This window comes from Podarcis pityusensis (genome assembly GCF_964106645.2).
Source record: "Podarcis pityusensis genome assembly, chromosome: 14".
Classification (NCBI taxonomy): Eukaryota; Metazoa; Chordata; class Lepidosauria; order Squamata; family Lacertidae; genus Podarcis; species Podarcis pityusensis.
The window spans coordinates 22,395,561-22,418,632 of NC_138039.1; the positions used below are offsets into that span (position 1 = coordinate 22,395,561).

The following is a 23,072-nucleotide window of genomic DNA, read 5'->3' on the forward strand; positions in this document are numbered from 1 at the left end:
TACACAGCACCCTTCGTCGGGCAGCCCCCTCCCCTCCCCCGTCCTTAAGCTGCTGAAGTTACCAGAAAGTTGGCTTTCACAATGGATGATGGCCTTCTGCTGCTATTAGGGGTTGGGGTGGCTTTGGGTGTTTTCTATGAACTGCGTGTGACTTCGTGCGAATGTGTTTGCATTATAATGTCTGCTGCTGTTTGCTGTTTGTTTTCCATATGCTGCAGGTCCTTTGGAGAATTTTTGCATAAAAAAGCCACTGAAATACCATAAGGATAAAAATAAGCAGATCAGATGTGATCCTGCTCTAATATTTGACTTCTATGGTTGTGGATAGTTGTGGTCCTTTAGGAAGGGAGCTGTCACAGCCCCACTCCATGTTTCTGTAAAATGGGCACACTCATTTCATAGGTAAACTCCCACAAAAGTAGCAAGATTCATTTACTGCATTTAAGTCGAAGGAGCTTAAGGGGGTGTACATGGTTCTCTTCCCAGTTTATGACCAGAACAACCCTGTGTGGTGGGTTAAGCTGGCCCGAAGTCACCCAATGAGTTTCATTGCTGAATATGGATTTGAACCCTGGTCTCTGAGGTCCTAGTCCAACACTCTTAACTACTGCCCTACATTGTGGTTTTATATAAACTGCCTGGTATATTTTTCTACCAGCATAGGGGTGAAACTAGTGTTTCATCCTGGTCTCAAAGACCCAGTTTGGCACACACAGACCCATATGCATTTGTGTACACTCACACAGGCTGGGAGCCTCATTGGTGCCATCCTCTAGAGGCTTCACCTGGGGCCATCCTCTAGAGGCTTCACCTGGGGCAAAAAGCCCTGCTAGCCCCCCCCCCGGTAGCTTGAGAGTTAACTTCAAGAGGTGCATTAAGTACATATGAGAGCATAAGAAGTGCCTGCTGGATGATGCCAGTGGTCCATCTAGTCCAGCATCCTTTCCTCACAGTGGCCAAACAGATGCTGGTGGGATACCTGCAAGCAGGATCTGAACGCGGCAGCCCGCTCCCCTCCTGCAGTTTCTAGCAACTGGTATTCAGAAGCATTATGGCCTCTGACCGTGGAAGCAGAGTACAGTAATCATGGCTGGCAGCCATTGATAGCCTTGTACTCCATGAATCTGTCGAATTCTCTTTTGAAGCCAGCCAAGTGAAGAGTCAATAGGAGCTACAAGCCAAGCCAAGCCGGTGAAAGCCAAATTGGCTATTATTGTCCAGGGGACAAAATGACAGCAAGGATCCGAAACCTGCTGGACCAGAGATTTACAGAAGATTGGAAGAAGTATATTTGAAAAGCAATTGTAACCAACGAATTACGCTAGTAGGACTACAAGAAGTTTTGAAAGGAGGAATATATGAAGTGCTACAAAGTAGATAAAAAATAGAGATATTGGTTATGAGTTTTAAATGTAACAGGGAAAATAAGAAATGTATACTAAGAGAATAGATTGGAAAACTTTCAGACAGGACTGATGGAAGTCAAAAAAATTGAATAGGATGTAAAAATATGTTTAATTACTGTTGAAAAAAACTAATAATTTATATATATATATATATATATATATATATATATATATATATGTAGCTATTATTGTCCAGACACAGCCATATATCTATGCAAATCCCATTGCCATCTTGACTGTCCTGTTTGGCCTGAACCAGCAGGTTTTTCATGGGTCTTAAAACTCAGGGTCATGGGTTTGAGCTCCACGTTGAGCAAAGGATTCCTGTATTGCAGGGGGTTGGACTAGATGACCCCCGTGGTCCCTTCCAGCTCTACAATTCTATGATTCCATGCTCTTAGGAGCAGAGTTGGTGGACCACTTAATATTTTTTGTGCCTATTATAGCATGGCTAATGCAATGCTCTAGAAGCTGTGTGCTTTTTAATTTTATTTTTACAGGCACCTGAATGAAGCTCGTGGACCACTGAATATCACAGACCGCAGCTTGGGAACCCCTGGTTTGGATTATATTGAGCTAGATAAGGCAGCTTTCCATGCTCCCATCTGCATATCACTTCCTGGCTGCAAGGAATTCTGTTGTCTGATTCACCCCCCCCCCTTTATTCTGAAGGAGAGCTGAGAATTTTGCATGATGAGAGGAGGGAGAAATGGCTGTTCTGTACCTTGCGATGTTTTTCCTGCCCTGCGCTTTCATTCATTTATCAAGCCACGCTGTGTGTTGTACTTGATAATGACTCAGATGAGGTTAATTTACTGCCACAGGTTTGCAATTAGCGGCCTATCACAGGGTCAGGGCATGCGAGCGTTTATGTGAGAGACAGCAAGGAAAACACGTGGAACAGTCTGCTTGCTGCTGGTCATCTTCAAGTGCAATTTGTGACTGTGTGTTCAAACTCAGGTTTTGCATAGTCTAGTCCATGGGAAGAAGTATCCAGGAAAACTAAGAAAGCAGCAGGTGATTGCATACGGGACCATAGGAAGCTGTCTTATGCTAAGTCAGAAGGCTGGTCCATCTTGTTCAATGTTGCCTACTCGGACTGGCAGTGGCCCTCCAGGGTTTCAAATAGAGCCTTCCCCCAGTTTTTAAAATGGGACCTTCAACATGCAAAGTAGATGCCTCTGAGTGATCACTCTTCCCCAACTGCCATCTTTGAACATAGGCTTGCCAGAGGACTGCATGTAGCTGCCATTCCACAGCCTCACTGGGAAGGTACAGAAAATTGCACCAAGTGTAATTCAGCTTCCCAAGAACATCAGTGTTTCATTTAAAAAAATTTAAAAAATGAAGTTTCTAGTCCTTAAGACAGTGGGGGTCTTCTTGACAGAGTGTGGGCAAATCCAGTTGAAATCTCAGTAGAGATACACAAAATTCCGTATGTGTTTGAGTGTACAGGAGAGTTCAGACTCCTGCATTGTCTGTTTCCGCTTCCCTGTGGCTAGCAAAACTATAATAAATTATGCAAAATGGTAAAGCTTTCAGAGCAGATTGTGCAAGATAAGAGCATGCCAGTGGGCTCAATATGCATGATTTGTGTCAAAGAATCCAGCTTCTCCTGCAGCAGAATCAGTTCACATGGATAGATGATTTCAAATGCACAGGGCCTCCCCTTGAGCAGAGGTGTACCTAGGCTCTTGTGAGCCCTTGGAAAGGAGATTTATTGTTGCCACCCAAGCTGGGAGAGACCACATCCCAGAAACTCAAAAAGTTGGCTTTTTGACACCTTCTGTGCTCTGCCAGTGACTGCCTCCATAGTCATCAGGGTCAGATCTGCTCTGCTCTGCCTCCCCTCCTCGTCTGCCTGCCTGCCTGCCTGCCTCCCTCCACTTGCTGCTTTCCTTTCTAACATTTCCCTCCTTTCCTTTCCCCTCCTTCTGCAACTCTCGCCCACTCTCTCTGTCTCCTTCCCTCCAAGCTGCACCGGGTGCTCCAATCAAAGTTCAAATAGTGCCACTGGCCAACCAGGGAGGTGGCTCTGCAGGGCTGTGCCACAGCCCACATCAGAGACTCTGAGCACAGGGATTTGTGCTCAGAGGAGCCTGCATGCCTTGCCCGGCCACTCAGAGCAGTGGAGGAGTTGCCCAGGGAGAAGGTGGATTGATAGGCAGGCAGGCAGGCAGGCAGGCAGGCAGGCAGGCAGGCAGGCTCCTAGCCACTCCATACCAGAGTGGAAAGCCCCCATTTTTGCACCCCCTTGTCAGGGGCCGACCTAGCAAACCCATAAGTACATACCTGCTCCTGAGTTTCTGAGATTTTCAGCAGGCATTTATCACACACTTCCAGGCATTATGTCACAGCCATTTGCTCACATCTGGGGAATCTTTGAACCTCCAGATCTTTCTTAGCTGCAACACCCATTAGCCCCAGCAAACATGGCCAGTGCCCAGGGAGTTCAGTAACATATGGAAAGCCAAAAGTTTACCACACCTGCCTTTGCTCACCTTTGCACCCATTCTGCAAGCCACTCCCTCTGAGATTAGGTGAGTGATGCATCTACTGGAAAGGCTCTACATTTCCGTCTTGCAAGAGCTGCTCCCGGGTCAGCTGAAAAAACCCATCAAACTGAGTTGGAAAAATGCAATGCAGAGATAAATTTCTGGGCCACCACCAGTCTCTCTTTTGCCATTACTTCTTTTAAACAGAGAATTAGTGTCATAATATGAGCAATGAGCACTGCTCCTTTGCCACATGGACGTGATGGATGGCACTTATAACAATGGCGGTGGTTAACATGAAATATCAGCAGAAGGCCAGGCTGCTGCTGCAGCAGCAATAATCTTCAGCAAGGGAACAGTAAGAGCTGGCCGCGTGCGTGAGGCTTCACCGATGATTTAGCAACCGACCTGTCAAAGTTCTGGAGACAAATCTGATGTGTCTGGTGGATCACTTGAGAGATGCAATTTGCTGGAAACTTCTGCCGGGAGTTTTTTTACTGCTGAGTCAACTGGAGAAGCAATGGCTAGCTAAACGTCCATGAAATATGTCATCCAGTTCTATTGATCTCTCACACTGTTGACCACTCAGTTATTTGGAGCAGCCTCCCCCAACCTGGTGCTCTCCAGATGTTTTGGACTATGACTCCCATCAGCCCCAGCAAGCATGTTGGAAATTGTACTGCAAAACATCTGGAGGGTACTAGGTTGGGGAAGGCTGGTTTAGCACCTTCTGTACATAGATGCAACAGACCAAACTTAGTCCAGTCCAGTGCAAGGGATCAAGGGCTGTAGGATTTCAGGGTCATTTCCCCTTCTGCTGTGAGTGCTAGGCTTTTACCAGGAGACCAAATGATGTATGTAATTGCATACATATAAGGGAATACATGGAGGGGCATGCAAAATCCTAAATGGCTTGGGTCCAAAATACCTAACAGAGCACCTTTCCCAGTATCAACTGTCTCAGACCCTTCAATCTGCATTAGAGGCCTTGGCAATGGTTGCTGGAGGCTGCCTGTTTGGCTTTGGCCCATGATAGTGCCTTTTCAGTGGTGGCTCCTTCCTGTGGAATGCTGGCTTCCCAGCACCATGAGTTGCTACCACTTACTGGGAGGGGGACAGGAGCTTTGCACAGTGCACTGCATGGCGGTGGAACCAACCTGTTGCTCCTGCCACCACATGCCACACCAACTCCCCACGCTCTCCTTCCTTTTAAGCAGAGATTGGATGGCCATCTGTCCTGGATGCTTTAGCTGAGATCCCTGCATTGCAGGGGGTTGGACTAGATGATCCTTGGGGTCCCTTCCAACTCTATAATTCTATGATTTCATGATTCCCCACTCTGCCCTTTCTATACACGTTGGCAGCCCCTAATGTGTGGAAACTGAGAGGACACAGAGCCCCACTCTTGCCACTCCACCAGCCGCTAGCAGTGACATGCATCTGTCTCCCTCACAATTGACTTTCGGCAGGAATTTGAAAACATTCCTTCTTTGAATGGCTGAAAAACACTATTCCTAGCAACCTGGAGCTTACTGGCCGTGAGAATGTTTTCACCTTTTTTTTTTTTTTTAAATGTCATTTAATTATCATTTGAATGTTTTTAAACTGTTTGTAGAATGCTTTAAAATTCAGAAAGCTTTAGAATGCTTCCTGCCCTGCTCTCCATCCAGCCTTCAGACCACCATCCAATTAGCAAGGGAGCAGATTAAGAAAAAGTGGGTGGCGGGTTTGGTTGATGATGATTGATTTGTTTATGGAATCTGTTTGAAGTACGAGCTCTTCTTGTCAGGAGGAGATGGCCTTCATTGTGTTTTTCCTAAGGTGGCAGCAAATGAAAGATGCTAGCACGACCTGCGGTTGTTTTTGTGACCCAAGTGCAACACTTAATTCCATCACCAGCTAGCACACTCCTGCCCCCAATTGCATCCACACCACACACCTGAAGAACTCTTAGACCAGGCCTGCCTTCCCCCAAAGAACCCCCAAGGAATCATAGTTTGTTCATTATAGTTTGTCTAGGACACAGACCTAGAATTCCCAGTCAGCCCTCAACACAGAAACAACAGTTCCCAGGATTTTTCACAATTGCAAATGTGGGAGAAGAGTGCTTCTGGTGTGGATGTGACTGGAAGCAAGCTCTTTCCCAAATCACGGTGTTTTTTTGTTGTGCACTAAGAGAGGGGACTGGCAGAGTGGGGAAGAGGAGCAGGAACTCATCAAACAGGTGAGAGTAAACCCTCTTGGTCACACTTGAAACACAACAGATGTAGATGAAGGAAAGGTGGCACACTGAGTTTATGGCAGTAACAATCAAAAGAACCTAAGATGAGCCCTGCTGGATCAGGCCAAGGGCCCATTTTGTCCAGCCAATTTCACAGTGGCCAACCAGATGCCCAACTGGGAAACCCTCAGGCAGGAACTGAGCACAAGAGCATTCTTCTCTCCTGCAGCTTCCATTAATTCAGAAGCATTACAGCCATTGTGGTTAGTACCCATGGATAGTTGTCTCCTCTATGAATTTGTCCAATTCTCTTTTCAAGCCATCCAATTTGGTGGGCATCACTGCCTCCTGTGGAAGCAGGTCCTAACTATGGGCTTGTGAAAATGGACTTCCTTAGAGGAACCAACTTCTAGGGGCCGAGGACCCTTTGACCCACCCAATAAAATATCTGAGGAGGTTGGGACCCTGCAAGGCATTGCCATTCAAATGGTATGTGAATGTCACATCTAGTGATTGATTATGCAGGGTGGGGCTTACCTGCCCCCCCATATTTTATTCAGGTTGGCACCCCTGTTTTTATCTGTCCTGAATCTTCCGAAGTCAGCATCATTGGATGCCCACGGGTTCAAACGCTATTAGAGAGTGAGAAAAACTTTCCTCTATACAACGAAAAGAGAAAAATGTTACATTTTTTTAAAAAATTGAATAATATTATGAACTTCTTTCATGGTGCCCCTTAACTGACTTTTCTCTAAACTGCAAAGTCCCAATTTTTGCAATCTTTCCTCCCTCTGTGTGGAAGGATGCAAAACGCAGGGTCTTCATGAGATCTCACATCAAAGAGGAATGCATTAGTTTTAATATTTCATGTGAATTGAATCGATATCTGAGTAGAGGGCACTCTGGATCACAGCTAATGCCTTTAGCATTGGGGGGCTTGAGAAGAATGAATTTGTGCTTAACAGATGGCCGACCTGTTTCCTGACCCTCCATGTACGCTGCAGGCGGAGCAACAAGCCCACAGACGGTTGCTTCCACATCAGAAATGAATGGGCTGCTCTTGATGGGGGTGCACCATGAGAGCTGCTATAAACATTGTAAAAAAAAATTGCTTAATGGTAGCAGCAGTGGTGGCAGCAGCGGGCGATGGAAAGGCAACAATTGGCATGCAAGAACACGGAAGATCATTTGCAAACCAAATTCCTGCAGCTGAAATTACAATCTGTAACAATCTCCATTATATTTTAATAGGCAGGAAAGTAGCTGAATGATTAGAATTTTTATTTGTAAGAAAGCTCCAGAAGAAAGTGCCTGATATCTATCTATCTGCTGTATCTGCCTTTATCTATATCTATCTATCTATCTATCTATCTATCTATCTATCATCTATCTATCATCTAGCTATCATATATCTATCTCTATCATCTAATCAGCAAAAGGGTAACACAATGCTGAAAGAGCAACAGAATGCATTCCATCAGCTTCAGGCTTTCCTGTGTAAAGCTTTTATTTAATTTTCTAAAATCTTTTTTGCTACATCTGGACTCTGCAATAACGATTCAAGCAAACCCTTCAGGAGACTTAAAAGTAAACGATATGCACCAAAGAGCCGGATAATAGGTACAAAGTGGGAGCTTGTTGCATCTGCCCGTTTGGTCCTGTGCAGCTGGGGATGCAGATCAGCCGGAGAAGGAAAGAGGAGGAATATGCTGAGTTATTCCTGTGCCAAAGCAACAGCCTCCTGGTCGGCTGACGCACTGACAGGTCCAATTTATCCCTCCAGTGGAATGAAGCAGAGAAAGATTTGATGCGGTGAGCCACTTCAAGATGCAGGTGTGAAGGTGCACATTCGAGAAAACAAGTACATACTGAGCACATAATTTAAGTGTGGGAGGGCTGTAGTTCAGCTGTTGGGTGTCTGCTCTGAATTCAGAAGGTCCCTGGTTCGATCCCCAGCATCGTCTCCAGGTCAGTCTAGGAAGGCCTCATTTCAGAAATTCTGGAGAATCAGTCAGTGTTGACAACACTGAACTAGATGGGCCAATAGTCTGAATCAGTGTAAGGCAACTTCCTATGTTCTGCTGCCCTAATAGCTGTGTGTAATTTTGTAGAGGTTTTTGGGGAGGTGATGGGAAGGAATGCACATTCTCCAAGAAATGTACTGTACAGAACACTGTATAATCTCCAGCTCTCCAGCTTTCTTTAAAAAAGAAAAAGAAAAAAGAGTAAGTTTATAGCATTTGCAGAACGAATGCTTATAGAATTTGTAGAGGGAGAGTGGGACGGATAGACTGACTGAGGGTCAGGATATATAAGCAGCAGAATTGAGCAGACCCAGAAATTCATTTTTGTGGTTTCTCCTTTCCCAGCCCTACCAGGAGTTGCCATTGTGGACTGAACCTGGGACCTCCTGCAAGCAAAGCAGATGCTCTGCCTGACAATTGCTGCCTGACTTCTTGCAAGGGAGAAGTTTTCAGTGGGTCACAAAGGTGTATTTTTCTCAAAATAGATTTAATCTGCACTTCTGAGCAAGGTGGAACCACAAAACAAATGCTTTTTCACCCGAGGCAGCGAATTATGCCTATTCCATTGTTTGGTATGGGAGAGGACGGAATATGCATATTTATGAAGGAGACAATTGTGTAAATATAGAACTGCGGTTCCAGGGTATTGTGTTTCACAGAAATTAGAGGGTGGTCATAAGAGCACAGCTTTGCCGATGATTTATCACTGCCACGTAATCAATAAGAAAGATTGTTTCTTAATAACTCAAGAATAGGAGTAACTCCAATATTATATCTGTTGGCAGTTCATCTGTCATTGGGGGGAAATGCTGCTCTCTCTGGCCTCATCATAAATCAGCTGTCTAACCCACCACAGACTTAACCTAACCTGCACCACTGGACTCAATTTTAGATTCCTGCATTGCAGGGGGTTGGACTGGATAACCCTTTGGGTCCCTTACAGCTCTGCAGTTCTATGAGTCTATTTGTCCCAGCAGGTAGAGGCCTAACACACAGGTTTTGGGAAAGAGGAGCTTTATTGGCTGTTCAGCTATAATCGCCAATAATTGACAGCGTGTTTGGGGAGCGTTTTCTGGCTCTCCACCCCTGGAGGGCCACTCACTTGTCTATCACCTGATATAAAAGTGACATCAAATGACACTGCATTTTGAAGCCTGGAGGCTGGAATGTCAAGGTGTGGTGTAGAGCAGAAAGCCCTTTTGCAAAGAGCTGGTGCTGCTCTTTGAACCTGGTTTTTTTTGGAGTTTCAGACTGCAGTGAGCTCTTTTATTCTTCAAACCTTCAAAAACTGGAGGTTTAAAGTGCATATGGCTGTTGCCAGCAGGGGTTCGCTCAGCTGCTCATCTCTTAACTTGATATATGTCATCATCTGCCAAGCATGCCCTTCTAAATTCTACATAGGGGACACACACACACACACACACACACACACACACACACAGAAATGCAAATCTAAAATCAGAAATGACAATTTCAGCCTCCAAGGACACTCAGTAACTTACCTTAAAAGATGGAACATCAAAAGCAGATTGCAACATGAAACTGCTGAATTTAGAGGTTCACCTCTGTCTTCTGTGGCTTGAACTGCAACAAAGCGTTGTGTTACTGGCTTCCCAATGCTAGGAGAATGTCCATATCTGCTACTGTTTTGTGGACTGCCACTGTCAGTAACAAAATTATCAGTCTTCTTACATTCCGTGTCCATTTGACTTCACTCTTTTTTACAACCCCCAACTATCTATGTGCATATATATAATACACACATTCATATACAACACACCAGCAACTCAGGATAACATGTAAGAACATAAGAAGAGCTTGCTGGATCAGGCCAGTGGTCCATCTACCTCAGCATCCTGTTCTCACAGTGGCCAACTAGATTCCCCCAAAGGAAGCCCACAAGCAGGAGCCAAGCACACCAGCATTCCTGTGCATCAAAGAAAGTAGACCGCAGCCCATAAAAAAATTAATAGTCTATTGGCCTTTAAAGTGCTACAAGACTTTGGTTTTGTTTTATTCAATAATCATTCCTTCTGCCCAAGGAACTCTGGGAACTGGGGCTTTCTTGAAGGAACATAGGGCTCAGGATCTGTCACAGAGACATCTCAGCAGTCTCCCACCAGTTCGGGGGAGGGGGGGAGAACCACAACCGTTCAACTGCTATGAAATTGGTATGATTATAGAACAGGGGTGGGCGGAAAGTAGACTGGTATTCATCCACCGGTAGCCCAGAGTGATTTGCAGTAAAAGTTTTTGCCTCCCACTTGTGTAGCAACAGAAACAGCAACATTCCCCACCTTGGTCAGGCTGCAAAGGAAAAGGCAACCAATCTGGACAGGAATGGACTTCTATGTGAAAGGGCTGTTCTGGCACCGTAGACTGATTTAGAAACATAGCTCTGTAGAGTTGGAAGGGACGCCAAGGTGCTTTTAAAAAAAATCTGCAGCCCACCACCGAGACCATACCATTATAACTATCCAACCTCCCAAAATTTCAACACCTCTTACGATGGTTTGACTCCTTTCCGTTTTAACAGTGCAAATTCTACAAACACCCTCCATATCTCCTCAAAATAATTTCTCCAGCATATTCCTCGTCTTACCTTAATGGCATGTGTTAATTTATCATTAATAGCTATATCCCACACCTCTTTATACCATTCTTCCATATTATATTCTGCTTTCCCCTTCCACTTCCTAGCTATAATAACTCGTGCAGCTGTCAATAAATTTGTGAGCAAGTCCTTCATAGCTAGTGAACCTTCAGCCCCATCGGAAATTGATAATATTGCTACCCACCAAGGGTTACTTAGTCCAACCTCCTGGATTGCAAGAATAACAGCTAAAGAGTCCCCGACAGACAACCACCCAACCTTTGTTTAAAAAGCTCCAATGAAAACCTAGGCTTTGAGCATGCTCAGAGGCACCATGTTCCTGGATGCTAATGGTATCTTTGGCACCTGGTTCTTGGGATTCAAGTAAAAACTATAGTAGACTTGACAAGCTTGAGGTCTGCCCTCTCCTGCTTGACAGCTTTCTGTCAAACATTTTTGCCTGCTATTTTTCTCATTCTTGGTTCATCCCTTGCTTCCCCCTCTTTCTCCATCAACCAGAAAACCTCAGGTCTGGGCAACAAATACGGCCCTCCAGACCTCTCTCTATGGCCCTCACAACTGTCCCCAGAGCCATGCTCCTCTTTTGCCTTGCTTCACAGCCTCCTTGTGTGTTTTTGCCTGGCTGGGATGTGTCCTGGAACTCTGAGAATGTTTCTTGCTTGTCTGGATGGAGGATAGAGAGGGATCTATGAGCTCCTGTAGAAACTAACCTATAAAAGTAATATTCATGTTTATTGCTATGCCAGCACTTGCCTCTGGCCCAGCCCACCTGTAGTAAGTGGCCTCTGGAAGGTTTACCAGAGGTGAGTGGGCGTAAAACATCCCACCCCACTCCTGCCTAATCTGAACAAGACAAAGGTAGCTGCAGTACTCAAGAAGGTCAGTTTATAATGCAATTTGTCTCAAATTTTACCCTTGAGAAAGAGACCCAAGGCTGAGGAATATCGGCAAGATGGCACATCAGTATAGAGGCAAACAGCAGCCAGACCCACCCCCACCCCAAATTGTTTCCACTTCCCTCAACACTGTTACCTTCCAAGGGATTTTATTAAATTAAATAAAATAAATCAGCCTGCAACTGATGCGCTATACCCTAAGATGGCATTGATTAAATTCAAAGAATTTGAAACCAAATATTTACGAGCAGGACCGAAATGCCAAACCACTCCCAACCCATTCAAGAGCGTATTTCAAACAGCACTTTACAAGCACTGATGCTGACAGCTTCAAATGGAAAGAAACAGCTCAAGTTTCCAAAGAGTGTGCGTTCAAAAGCAGGCGGCACAATCTGTAAATAGTTTTTCATCTTAAGGGCTGTTGTTGCTGTTGTTTGAAGCACAAAAGAAGAAAAGTAAAGTATGGCTCAGAAGGGTAGAGAAATATTTCCCCCCCTCTGATGGGATGCTGAAAGGAAATTGACATTCAAACAGAAGATGCTTCATGCGCGAAGAAGTTACTGCCGTTGTGTTTAGTCCATCATTGAGGCGATACAAACTCTGTTAATTGGAGGACAATGTGAGATGATTTAGTGGTGGGCAAATTCTTGGCTGCTCCTAGAGAGAGCCAATTAACCCTTGGTTGTAATCTCTGCTTAGCTATAATCTCCGCTCAGTGGAGAAAATAATAATAATAAAGGTAAAGGGGCCCCTGACCATTAGGTCCAGCCGTGACCGACTCTGGGGTTGCGGCGCTCATCTTGCTTTATTGGCCGAGGGAGCCAGCGTACAGCTTCCGGGTCATGTGGCCAGCATGACTAAGCCGCTTCTGGCAAACCAGAGCAGCGCACGGAAATGCCGTTTACCTTCCCGCCGAAGCAGTACCTATTTATCTACTTGTTGTTTTTTAAAAAATAATATTTATTGAATTTTAAATTTCTACTTGCACTTGGATGTGCTTTCGAACTGCTAGGTTGGCAGGATCAGGGACCGAGCAACGGGAGCTCACCCCATCGCGGGGATTCGAACCGCCCACCTTCTGATCGGCAAGTCCTAGGCTCTGTGGTTTAACCCACAGCGCCACCCGCATCCCTTAATAATAATAATAATACAGGCCTACTATACAGGACTGTTGCAAAGGTTGCAGAAATGCAAAGCAAGTGCTAGTCAGTCTCACTCCTAAAGGGTATCTCCTGTCTCCTTTCCTTCTTGGCTGCACAATAGTAAATGTGCATACATAACAATGATCCTGCAACATAATTCAATAAAATATTTCCTAAAACTTAAAAAGTAGACACCAGAGAGGGAAGGGCTTGCAATGGGTCAATAAACACTGGAGACAATAAACTCCTCCCTCCCAAATGAAGATGCATTTTGAGTGTTACGCTTCTTGCAGGAGTTAGAGATGTTATGGGGCTATTTGCTCCAAGAAGATTTACAATGTTGAAAGCAAGAGGGGTTGGGAGACAGTACATCCCACAGTACACATGGGAGGGCAGTAGCTCAGTTGCAGATGGGTTCTGTAGTGGTAGAGCATCTGCTTTGCATGCAGAAGGTCCTAGGTTCAATCCCCAGTAGCTCTAGGTGGGGCTGGGATAAAACACTCTCTGAAATTCTGGAGAGCTGTTGCCAGTCAGGGCATAAAATACTGAGCAAGATGTACCAATTGGCAGCTTTGTAAGTCGTCCTACATTTTGTGTTTGAAATTGGACTGTGTGGTTTTTGTATTGTTTTGTACTATTCCTCTGCAATTATCTTAAAAAAGGATCCACGCAAAAATGGGATGTGGGCATACTTTGGAGATAACTGCCATGGAAATGGATTGGAACAGAACCACCTGTCCTTAATTTCACCATTCTACATACCATTTGGAAAATGGAACACCCTTTGATGTCTCTCTATTTTATTTTTATTTTTGCACTATGAAGATGAGATAAAATCTTTATTAGGACCAATTAAAATGGTACAAAATGGCAAGAAAGCTTCTGAGCTCTCCAGCATTCCTGAAACGTGTGGACTTGGTTTTTTCCTCTACCATCTTCTGCTTAACAATCAGCCTGAAATGAGTTCCTGGGAACACAAAATATTGTTTATTACTTTATGGCACTTCAGCTGATCCTAATAAAGGTATTAACTCACTATGATGATTATTTTTTTGAGAAGCATCAGCAGTGCACACAGCCTCAGTATCTTTGTACAGCAAAGCAGCACAGGTTTTTGAGTATGCTGTCCATGGTGCTGAATTTATTTGTATGCTGTCTCCCAGCTGGACATCTCTGAAGCCAATGCTTCATCTCTGAAGCCAATGCAAGGGAGGAGACTGGCAGCCACTCTTATCCTCGTGTCCCAGAAACTGGCCTGTAATTTCTCAGCAATAGAAAAACAATTGCAAAGATGACATGGCTAAAAGTTATTTTCATGTTGTATATGTGGTGTCTAATAGAGTCTTCCGAAACATCTGATGGGTCAGTTCCAACGCCTACTTACTGGAAACAATTGGTACACATAAGAACAAAATAACATAAGAAAAGTCTGGTTGCTGGATTAGCCCAATGGCCCATCCCATCCTACATTATTTTCTCACGGTGGCCAATCAGATTTTATTGAATTATTGAATTTGCATCTGGCCCTTTCCCCGCAAAGGAGCCCAGGGTGGCAAACATCAAAATGCTAAATGAGTACAAATATAAAAAAATACACAGACATATCTAAAACATCTAAAAGCAATTTAAAACCATCAAAAACATTTAAGACAGCTATTAATTTCATGGTTGCCACAGTCAGTATCTGCCAATCATCAAATGCCTGAGCAAGCAGGAATGTTCTTAAATTTCTCCTGAATGTCAGTAGTAAAGGAGATGAAGGCACCTCACTGGGGAGGGCATCCCTCAGATGGAGAACCACCACCAAGAAGGTCTTGTCATGGGTAAATGCTAACCAGGTAGTAGCTAGAGGTGGCACAACCAACAGGACTTCCCCTACCTGGTCCATGATGGTTAATATTGGGAGGAGGAGAGCCTTTAGGTAGTTGGGTCCTGAATGCCTCTGGAAAGCCTGCAAGCAACAGCACTCTCCCCACTTGTGATTCCCAATAACTGGTACTCATACTGTCTCCAACAGTGGAGGTAGAGTATGACCACTGTGGCTAATAGCCATTGATAGTCTTAACCTCTATGAGGAGAAGAAGAGAGTCAAGCTGAGCTCTGCCTTGATTGCTCCACTGAGCAGACCTAGTTGCTCAGCACAGTTTAGTTGCAAACCCCAAACAGCTGGGTATTCATTTTATTTTCTCTCTGTTTATTCTATGCCATTTCCCACATAGACCATCAGGCTTGCACGGCTGAAGAAGCCAGCCAAGAGAACTCCAGGTCAATCGGATGTTGCTCTGCCAGGGTCACTGGGAAATAAATTGTCCTTCTGCCATGGTGCAATTGCTATGCATGGTGGAAAAGTTAGCCATGGGAGCTGCCAAACTATCTCTGGAAGGAATAATTACCGTAAACTTTTGGGGCACTCATGCGATTGCATCACAGCTGAAAGAGAGCAAAAAATATTCCAGTCCATTTTGAACAAGGTAAACACACAAGTTGTGTGTGTGTGTGTGTGTGTGTGTGTGTTTTGGGGGAACAAACGCTAATTGTGATTAGCTTATCAAAGACCTGGAGGGAATGGCTTCAGCCCAATTTCCCCATCAGTGAGCTATGGTCATAGCTCCATCGACCTCAGTATTTTCTACTCTGACAGGCAGTGGCTATCCTGTATTTCAGACAGGTGCCTTTCTGAATCCAGCTTGGAGATTCTGGAGATTGAACCTGCAGGATGTGAACCTGGGACCTTCTGAATGAAAAGTAAGTGGTTTTCACTGAGCTGCAGCCTTTTCCCGAAAGCCGGGAACCCCAAAGGAAGGCAAAGAGAGGAAGTCCAGTTGCCAATCTAGCAGGGAGGCGACTGAGACAAAGGGGTGGCCAAAGATAATCTGGAGATGGTAGGGTGTGGGTGGTTGTGCTCCATCATTAATGATCTTGCTGCCACTGAGGAAGTTGTTTCCATCAAATCATTTTTATGAGGACTTCAATCAACTATTTTCCCCCCACAGGGGAGAGAAATGCCACATCCTCTTCTCAGAATGAAGAGCAGTCCAAGAGTCCATCTCTCGTGTAAGTTATTTTCCAATTTAAAGAGAAGAGGCAAGTTGGCAGGATGTGACTTATGGCCCAAATGTTCAGCAGGAACTTGAAATGGGCCCAAGTCATGGGCGATGGCTCCTGGGCGATTTATATCTTGACTCAGCCTGAGCTCTGCTGCTTCAGTGTTATGGCTGACATCTTTTTTCTTTTTGAAATCTTTGTTCCATTTGCAGAATGGGGAAAAAACCCCAAACAGGTTCAAAATCTGTAAACCAGAGAATGGTTTCTTCCTTCTCACTAAAAGGTCTTGGAAATGTTGTCCTGTAAAAGTGGGAGATCCATCAGGATCCTCACAAAATGACAGCACATAAGATGAGGCAATGGAAAGGAATGTGGGAAGTTGCCTTATACTGAGTTGGACCATTGGTCCACTTACCACCATATTGCCTACACCAAGAGTGGGGCGCCTTGTTGGACTCCATCTGCCATCAGTCCCAGAGGGCAGCTTGGCCAGGGATGATGGTGGCTGTAGTCTAACAACTCCACAAGCTTCCCATCCTTAGTTTACACTAGCTGGTGACAACTTTCCAGGGTTTCAGAAAGGGAGTCTCTTTCCCAGTCCTAGATGGAGACACTGAAGATTGAACCTGGGCAAGGGTGTCGTGTCTCATTTCGCTGCCTGAGGCAAAATGGGAAATCTCATGAGAGCTCATAGAGCTCATAGAAAATCTTGCTCAAAATCGCGAGATTTTGGCAAAGTTTCATGAGATCTCACCAGAAACCACCAGCACTGCCAGCACTGCTTCTCTGCCAGTGGTGGAGGCAGCAGGGTAGGTGGGGGACCCAATGGGGGCACCTCCACATGGGCTTCCACTGCCTGAAGTGGCTGACTCACCTTGACTCATGGGTGGGCCAGCCCTGAACCTGGGGCCTTCTGTACCCCAAACATGTGCTCTACCACTGAGCTAAGTTAAGCAAGCATCATCTCCTTGTGGCTTTGAATAAAGAGTTGGTTTATGCTACGGACACGGATAATTATCTTGCTCAGTACTGTGTGCACTGGCTGGCTGTGGCCCTCCAGATACGAGCCATTTCCCTTTCCTCCCTCCTCCTTTGGGTCGGGATGTCATTTCAACACACCTTCTTTTTTTGCACCTAAATCTGCATGTAATTACATGGGCTTCCATATGCAAGAGGCAGTCCGATGAGAGCAAAGTTCTATCAGCCTGGCACTGCCCAATTCCTTGCAAAGCTGTTTCTAAAACATGTGATGTTGGTCAGAACTGCATGAAAAGTAAGGAGGAGAAAGGAGGAATTTGCAGTAACAAGCTGACAAATTTTCATAAGGATTTGAATTATTATTACTACTACTACTACTACTGGGACGCAGGTGGCACAGAGCCTAGGGCTTGCCGATCAGAAGGTCAGCGGTTCAAATCCCCGCAACGGGGTGAGCTCCTGTTGCTCGGTCCCTGCTCCTGCCAACCTAGCAGATCGAAAGCATGCCAGTGCAAGTAGATAAATAGGTACCACTCCGGCGGGAAGGTAAACGGTGTTTCCGTGTGCTGCTCTGGTTCGCCAGAAGTGGCTTAGTCATGCTGGCCACATGACGCAGAAGCTGTAAGCCAGCTTCCTCAGCCAATAAAGCGAGATGAGCGCTGCAACCCCAGAGTTGTCCGTGACTGGACCTAATGGTCAGGGGTCCCTTTACCCTTTACCTTATTACTATTATTAGTTTCCAAAGTACTGCAGAAATGTGGAAAACTCAATTTCAGAGTGGAAAAATGAGAAACTGAAATGGACAGATTTGTTCATCCCTGGTCTATTCTCTGCAGAGCTGGCCCTATCTTTGGGCAGAGTGAGGCGGACACCTCGGGCAGCAGAGTTTGGGTGCCATGAAATGGCAGGAAATTGTTAGTTCTTCAGTTTTTTCATTGCTGTATTCTTTATTTTATTTGTACTGCCAAGAAAGAGGAATGGTGCTTGTGAGGATTGTCTGCCTTGCATGCCAAAATATCTGGCCTTGGCTACTATGTATTTTAATTTAGTGAGGGGGGCGGTGCCCACTTCAGGCGGTAAAATGCACTGGGCTGGGTCATGGTTCTTGGGCCACTTTCTTCATTTGAATAATTTCTGAAGTGTGGAGGTGCTTGCTGAAATGTCCCTTTCCTGGTGTATTTCAAAGCATTTTGGAACTGATTGTTAGGAGAAAGTCTGTCTCTCTGCTGGGGTTCAGAAAAGTAATCAAGCTAACTGCTAGACTTTGAACCACATTTGTTTTTACTAAATAATGAATAACTGAAAGGTGGCAACATTACCACTCCAATTTTATGCTTGAACATTTCATCAGTCAATCGAGGTTTTGGAACTCTGCCTCTTCCTGAACAGTGTGTTCCATCCACCCCTCCCCTTCACCCCATATTCTTCATATATTAAAAAAAAATGGAACAGATTTAGTTTTCAACTAGCCAATGCAGTTTTATTTTTCTTTTGACAGCTATACAATGGCTAAGTAAAATGGCTCGCGGATCTTTACAGCTTCGCCAGATTGGAACCTAAAATGGAAAAAAAAAAAAAGCAATTACGTTTTGTTTTATTTGAGGGAGAAAGGATGCCAAATAGTTTTTGTTCTTGCTGATATTGTTTGCTTGTGCAAGGGAGCATTATGTTTATGCGCCCCTCATGCACTGAAGCACGCATGAGGTGGCCGTGGGGCTGCAATGGGGGCACACAGCAGCCAATGACTTGGATGAAGGGATTGAGGGGTGCTAATCAAATCTGCAGATGACTCCAAACCGGGAGGGGTAGCTAATGCCACAGAAGACAGAATCAGGATTCAAGAAGACCTTAGCGGGTTGGAGAACTGGGCCAAAACAAACAAAATAAATTTTGGCAGTGAAAAATCTGAGGTCCTACACTTAGGCAAGAGTAGCTAATGCAGAAATATAGTATGTGGGACACTTGACTTGACAGCAGTACGTGTGAAAAGGATCCAGGGTCTTGGTAGACAACAGTGTGATGAGTTAACAGTGCCATGCAGCAGCAAAAGAAGCTAATGCAATGAAAGGCTGCATCAACAGAAGTAATAGTCTCACTCTATTCTGCCTTGGTCAGACCTCAATGGGAGTACTGTGTCCACTTCTGGGTACCACAATTTAAGAAGCATATTGACTAGCTGGAGGAGGGCAATGAAGATGATCAAGGGTCTAGAAACCAAGCCTTATGAAGAACAGTTGAGGGAGTTGGGTATGTTTAGCCTAGAGAAGACAAGACTTAGAGGTGAGATGACAGTAATCTTCAAATCTCTTAAGGGCTGTCACATGGAAGATGGAGCAAGCTTGTTTTCTGCTGCTCCAGAGGGTAGGACCTGAACCAATGGATTCAAATCACAAGAAAGGATATTCTGACTAAATATGAGGAAGAACAATCTGGCAGTATGAGCTGTTCAACAGTGGAATGGACTACTTCAGAAGGTGACAGACTCTACTTCGATGGAGGTTTTTAAACAGAGGTTGGTTAGACTAGATGACTCTTGAGGTCCCTTCCAACTCTACAATTCTATGATTCTCCCTGAACAGAGATGTTTTCTCAGCCCCACTCTGTGTTGCCTGCTGGATGTCAGATTACAGCCACGAGCAGATGGCCAGAGAAGGCTGATCATGCATTCATTGGTGAGGTTAGATGCGCCATCAGAATCCACTTCTAATTTGATCAAGTTTCACCTGGCTTAACTCAAGTACATTTGGTTTGCAAACACAAATGCTGCGGTAGAATTGAATGCAAAAGCCCTCTCCTCTGAAAGCTTGAGAATTTGGCCAGCAAGCTGTGTTTCAATTCAGGTAATAAAATGACAAGGGGATTTGGGGGTGATTTGTCACTGGCCTGAAATCAACGAATAAATCTACTGAGTGCTTGTATTTAAATACAGTTTGCAAATCACCACATTCTCAGTCCTGAGACCTTTTCAAAGCATTGAAGGCAGATCAAAATAGGTCTGGGAGAGGAATTCAATTTATGAACCTACCTCCAAAACAACACACTAACTAAAATACAGCTGCCTAGAGTGGCTGTGGCAACCCAGCCAGATGGGTGGTGTGTTGTTGTTGCTCTTGTTGTTCCTTTGAAATCTGCACTTTTCTACATTTTGCAATGCAGTTCTCCTGCTCAGCTCCTGCTTTCTGACTTGCCATGGGGGCAGCTGGATGGTCAGTGTCAGAACTGAGGCTAGATGAACCTTTGGCCTGATCCAGCAGCCAGGCTCTTTGGATGTCCTTAATTTGCAGCCCCTCTGATTGAATGTTGATCTTGCTGATTGCTCAGCCAAAGCGGTAGTTGAGTAATCTACCAACTAATTTCAGTTTAAATTCTAATTTCAGTACAAGCATTGGAACAGGTATTTTGACCTGAAATATGCATTCTTGGTAGTAGATGGCTGTAGATTTCTCTTTTTGTAAACAAATATTTACCGGTATTTCATTATCTACAAATGTTATGCAAATTTTATGCAAATTTGTCTGAGCCTGTGCCCTGAATCTTTTAAGCAGGGCTGTGTGTGCACACATACACAACCCGAGGTGGATAGGCTATGAAATTAATGGAGCTTAAGCTTCATGGCCCCTAATCCCGGAAGCAATTTTAGTCCAAATTGCTTTTAAAAATTGGGTCTAGTAGACCCAATATGAGTCGCACAACTCTAATTGATTGATTTTTTTGTTGCGCATATTTCAACTATCCTGAAGTCTGAGAGTCGGTTGCACAGCCGTTGTAAAGGTTGTTGTAAACAACCCCATTGAAAAAGAGAACTGTGGTCACCCAGACCTCATTGCTGGTTGCAAAGGGGCCCCCATAACAGTTCAAGCCCTAAAACGTAGGTCTGCCGCTGCACCCAATTTGGGTTTGATTGGTGCATTGGAGCAGCACCAGTCCTAGTCCAGATGATCTGGGGTCAACCTTACTTGAATCTAGGCCCCAAACCAATTCAGGGGCCTTAAAGGTAAAGGTAAAGGGACCCCTGATCATTAGGTCCAGTCGTGGATTACTCTGGGGTTGCGGCACTCATCTCGCTTTATTGGCCAAGGGAGCCGGCATACAGCTTCCAGGTTATGTGGCCAGCATGACTAATCCGTTTCTGGCGAACCAGAGCAGCACATGGAAACACCGTTTACTTTCCTGCTGGAGCGGTACCTATTTATCTACTTGCACTTTGACGTGCTTTCGAACTGCTAGGTTGGCAGGAGCAGGGACCGAACAATGATTGGCAAGCCCTAGGCTCTGTGGTTTAACCCACAGCACCACCCGCGTCCCTTCAGGGGCCTTAAATAAGGCTTAATTAGGGATTCAAAACCTTAACCGACCATGCAGTCAAGGGGTGTGTCACCTTCTCCCTTGCCCTCACTGGCAGATTACCACCCTTTTCAACAGCCCCAGATCGCTGTTGTGGATCTGACCTAGGGCAAACTGGGGCTGCCTCCATTTGCTCTGGCCACATCCCAGGCCAGGTGTGAGAGACAGGATGAGAACAGGGACTCCTCCAGGGACACAGTAGAGCCTTTGTGGCTCTGGGGCTGTTGAAAAGTATTTCTCAGTTCCAGGTGATGCTGTGGGGAGCAATTGAGGGGTGACTGCCTTAAGTCTTCTCTGCACCACAGACATTATATTGCCACACTTTTTAGAAATAAAAAAGTCAAGTTGCAGTTGCATCCCCCTGTCAGCATTTTCTCTGTCATTCTACTGCCATTCTGCGACATGAAATACGCACACCCTGAAGTCTCTCCCCCTCCCCTTCCCCTCTTGACTATCGCAAACCATAAAACATTCTAATGTTTTCCTTCACTTTTCTCCAAGCTTGAAAGGGCAGGCCCATTTTGAGCCAGACATATCAAAACAGACTTCAGATGATTATGACATTAAGGAGGAGGGGGGGGGGGATTTTTTATGTATTACTTTGCCAAGGAAACTCTCTACCAGCTTTTGTACATCTATTCTTTTATTATTATTTTTAGAAACCCGACTGAATCAGTGTCTCATTATGTTAATGAGCAAATCAGTCAAGAAAATATACCCAATTAACAGTGATGGAATTGTGTTTACGTGCTGTGATTCTGTCTCCCACATTGGGCCCCTGAGTTTCATCTGCATGCTAACTAATTTTGATTCTGCAGTGCTAACATTTACAGATAGGCAGTGGGCACAACTGCAACCCAAAGGAAACCTTGCCAATGCTGCAATCCTGTGCACACTCGCTTGGGTATAAATCCCATTGAACCAAGCAAGCTGCCATGTACTAAGTCAGTCATCAGCCCGTGTAGCTAAATATTATTTGAGAGCTAGTGTGGTATCGTGGCTGGAGAGTTAGACTAGGACCTGGGAGACCAGGTGTCAGGGAATGGTCTGAAGACGAGGACTGAAACATGCATTCTATGGCAGACCAGCTTCTCTCTGATGGAGAGCTGGAGAAGGGAGAGTCACCCCTCTTGTCCACAGCATGTTCAGAAGCAGAGAGAGAGAGAGAGAGAGAGAGAGAGAGAGAGGCTGAACAGCTTAGGGAGGAATTACCCAGTTATGAGATAAATAACAAGGGAACCAGAAGGGAAGGGGCAGCTAGCCGAGACATCGCTTGAGAGTGTGGGGAACCCCCCTCACCACGGACTCAGAGGTTTGAACGTATCAGAGATCAAAAAGGGCAGAGGGGGAGGAGGAACTTTCTGTTGGCACCTTCACTGCTACGGAAGTCAGAAGCCAGTTTTAGAGTAGCCAACTGCCCTCCTTGTGGAGAGCTGTGTATTTGTGCTTGCAACATGATGGTGTAATAAAAGGACTATAAATATACCAACTGCTCGTTAATTCTTATCTGTGAAGTTACTGAAGGGAGAGGAGGACTCTCCACGCCTGACACTAGGGTTCAAATCCCCCACCAGCCAGGTGAACCCTGTGCAATGCTGTTTACATCAGGGACGGGGAACTTGTGGCCCTGCAGATGTGGCTGGCCTCCAATCCCCAGCTGCCCCGGCTGCCAGCCTGACATGGAGAGGAACAGGTGACATGATAGAAGTTTATAAAATGAAGCACGGCATGGAGAAAGTACATAGAGAAAAGTTCTTCTCCTTCTCCCATAACAATAGAACTCGTGGACATCCTTTGAAGAGGAACGTTGGAAGATTCAGGACAGGTAAAAGAAAGGACTGGGACATGGGTGGCGCTGTGGGTTAAACCAGTTAGCCTCTTGGGCTTGCCAATCAGAAGGTTGGCGG

General features: G+C 45.1%; 1 long non-coding RNA gene across 1 annotated transcript in view; it reads right to left on the minus strand.

The window, feature by feature from the left end:
- The window catches only part of LOC308463285, a 447,382-nt gene that overhangs the window by 115,054 nt on the left and 309,256 nt on the right, over window positions 1-23,072 (minus strand). The window lies entirely within an intron of this gene.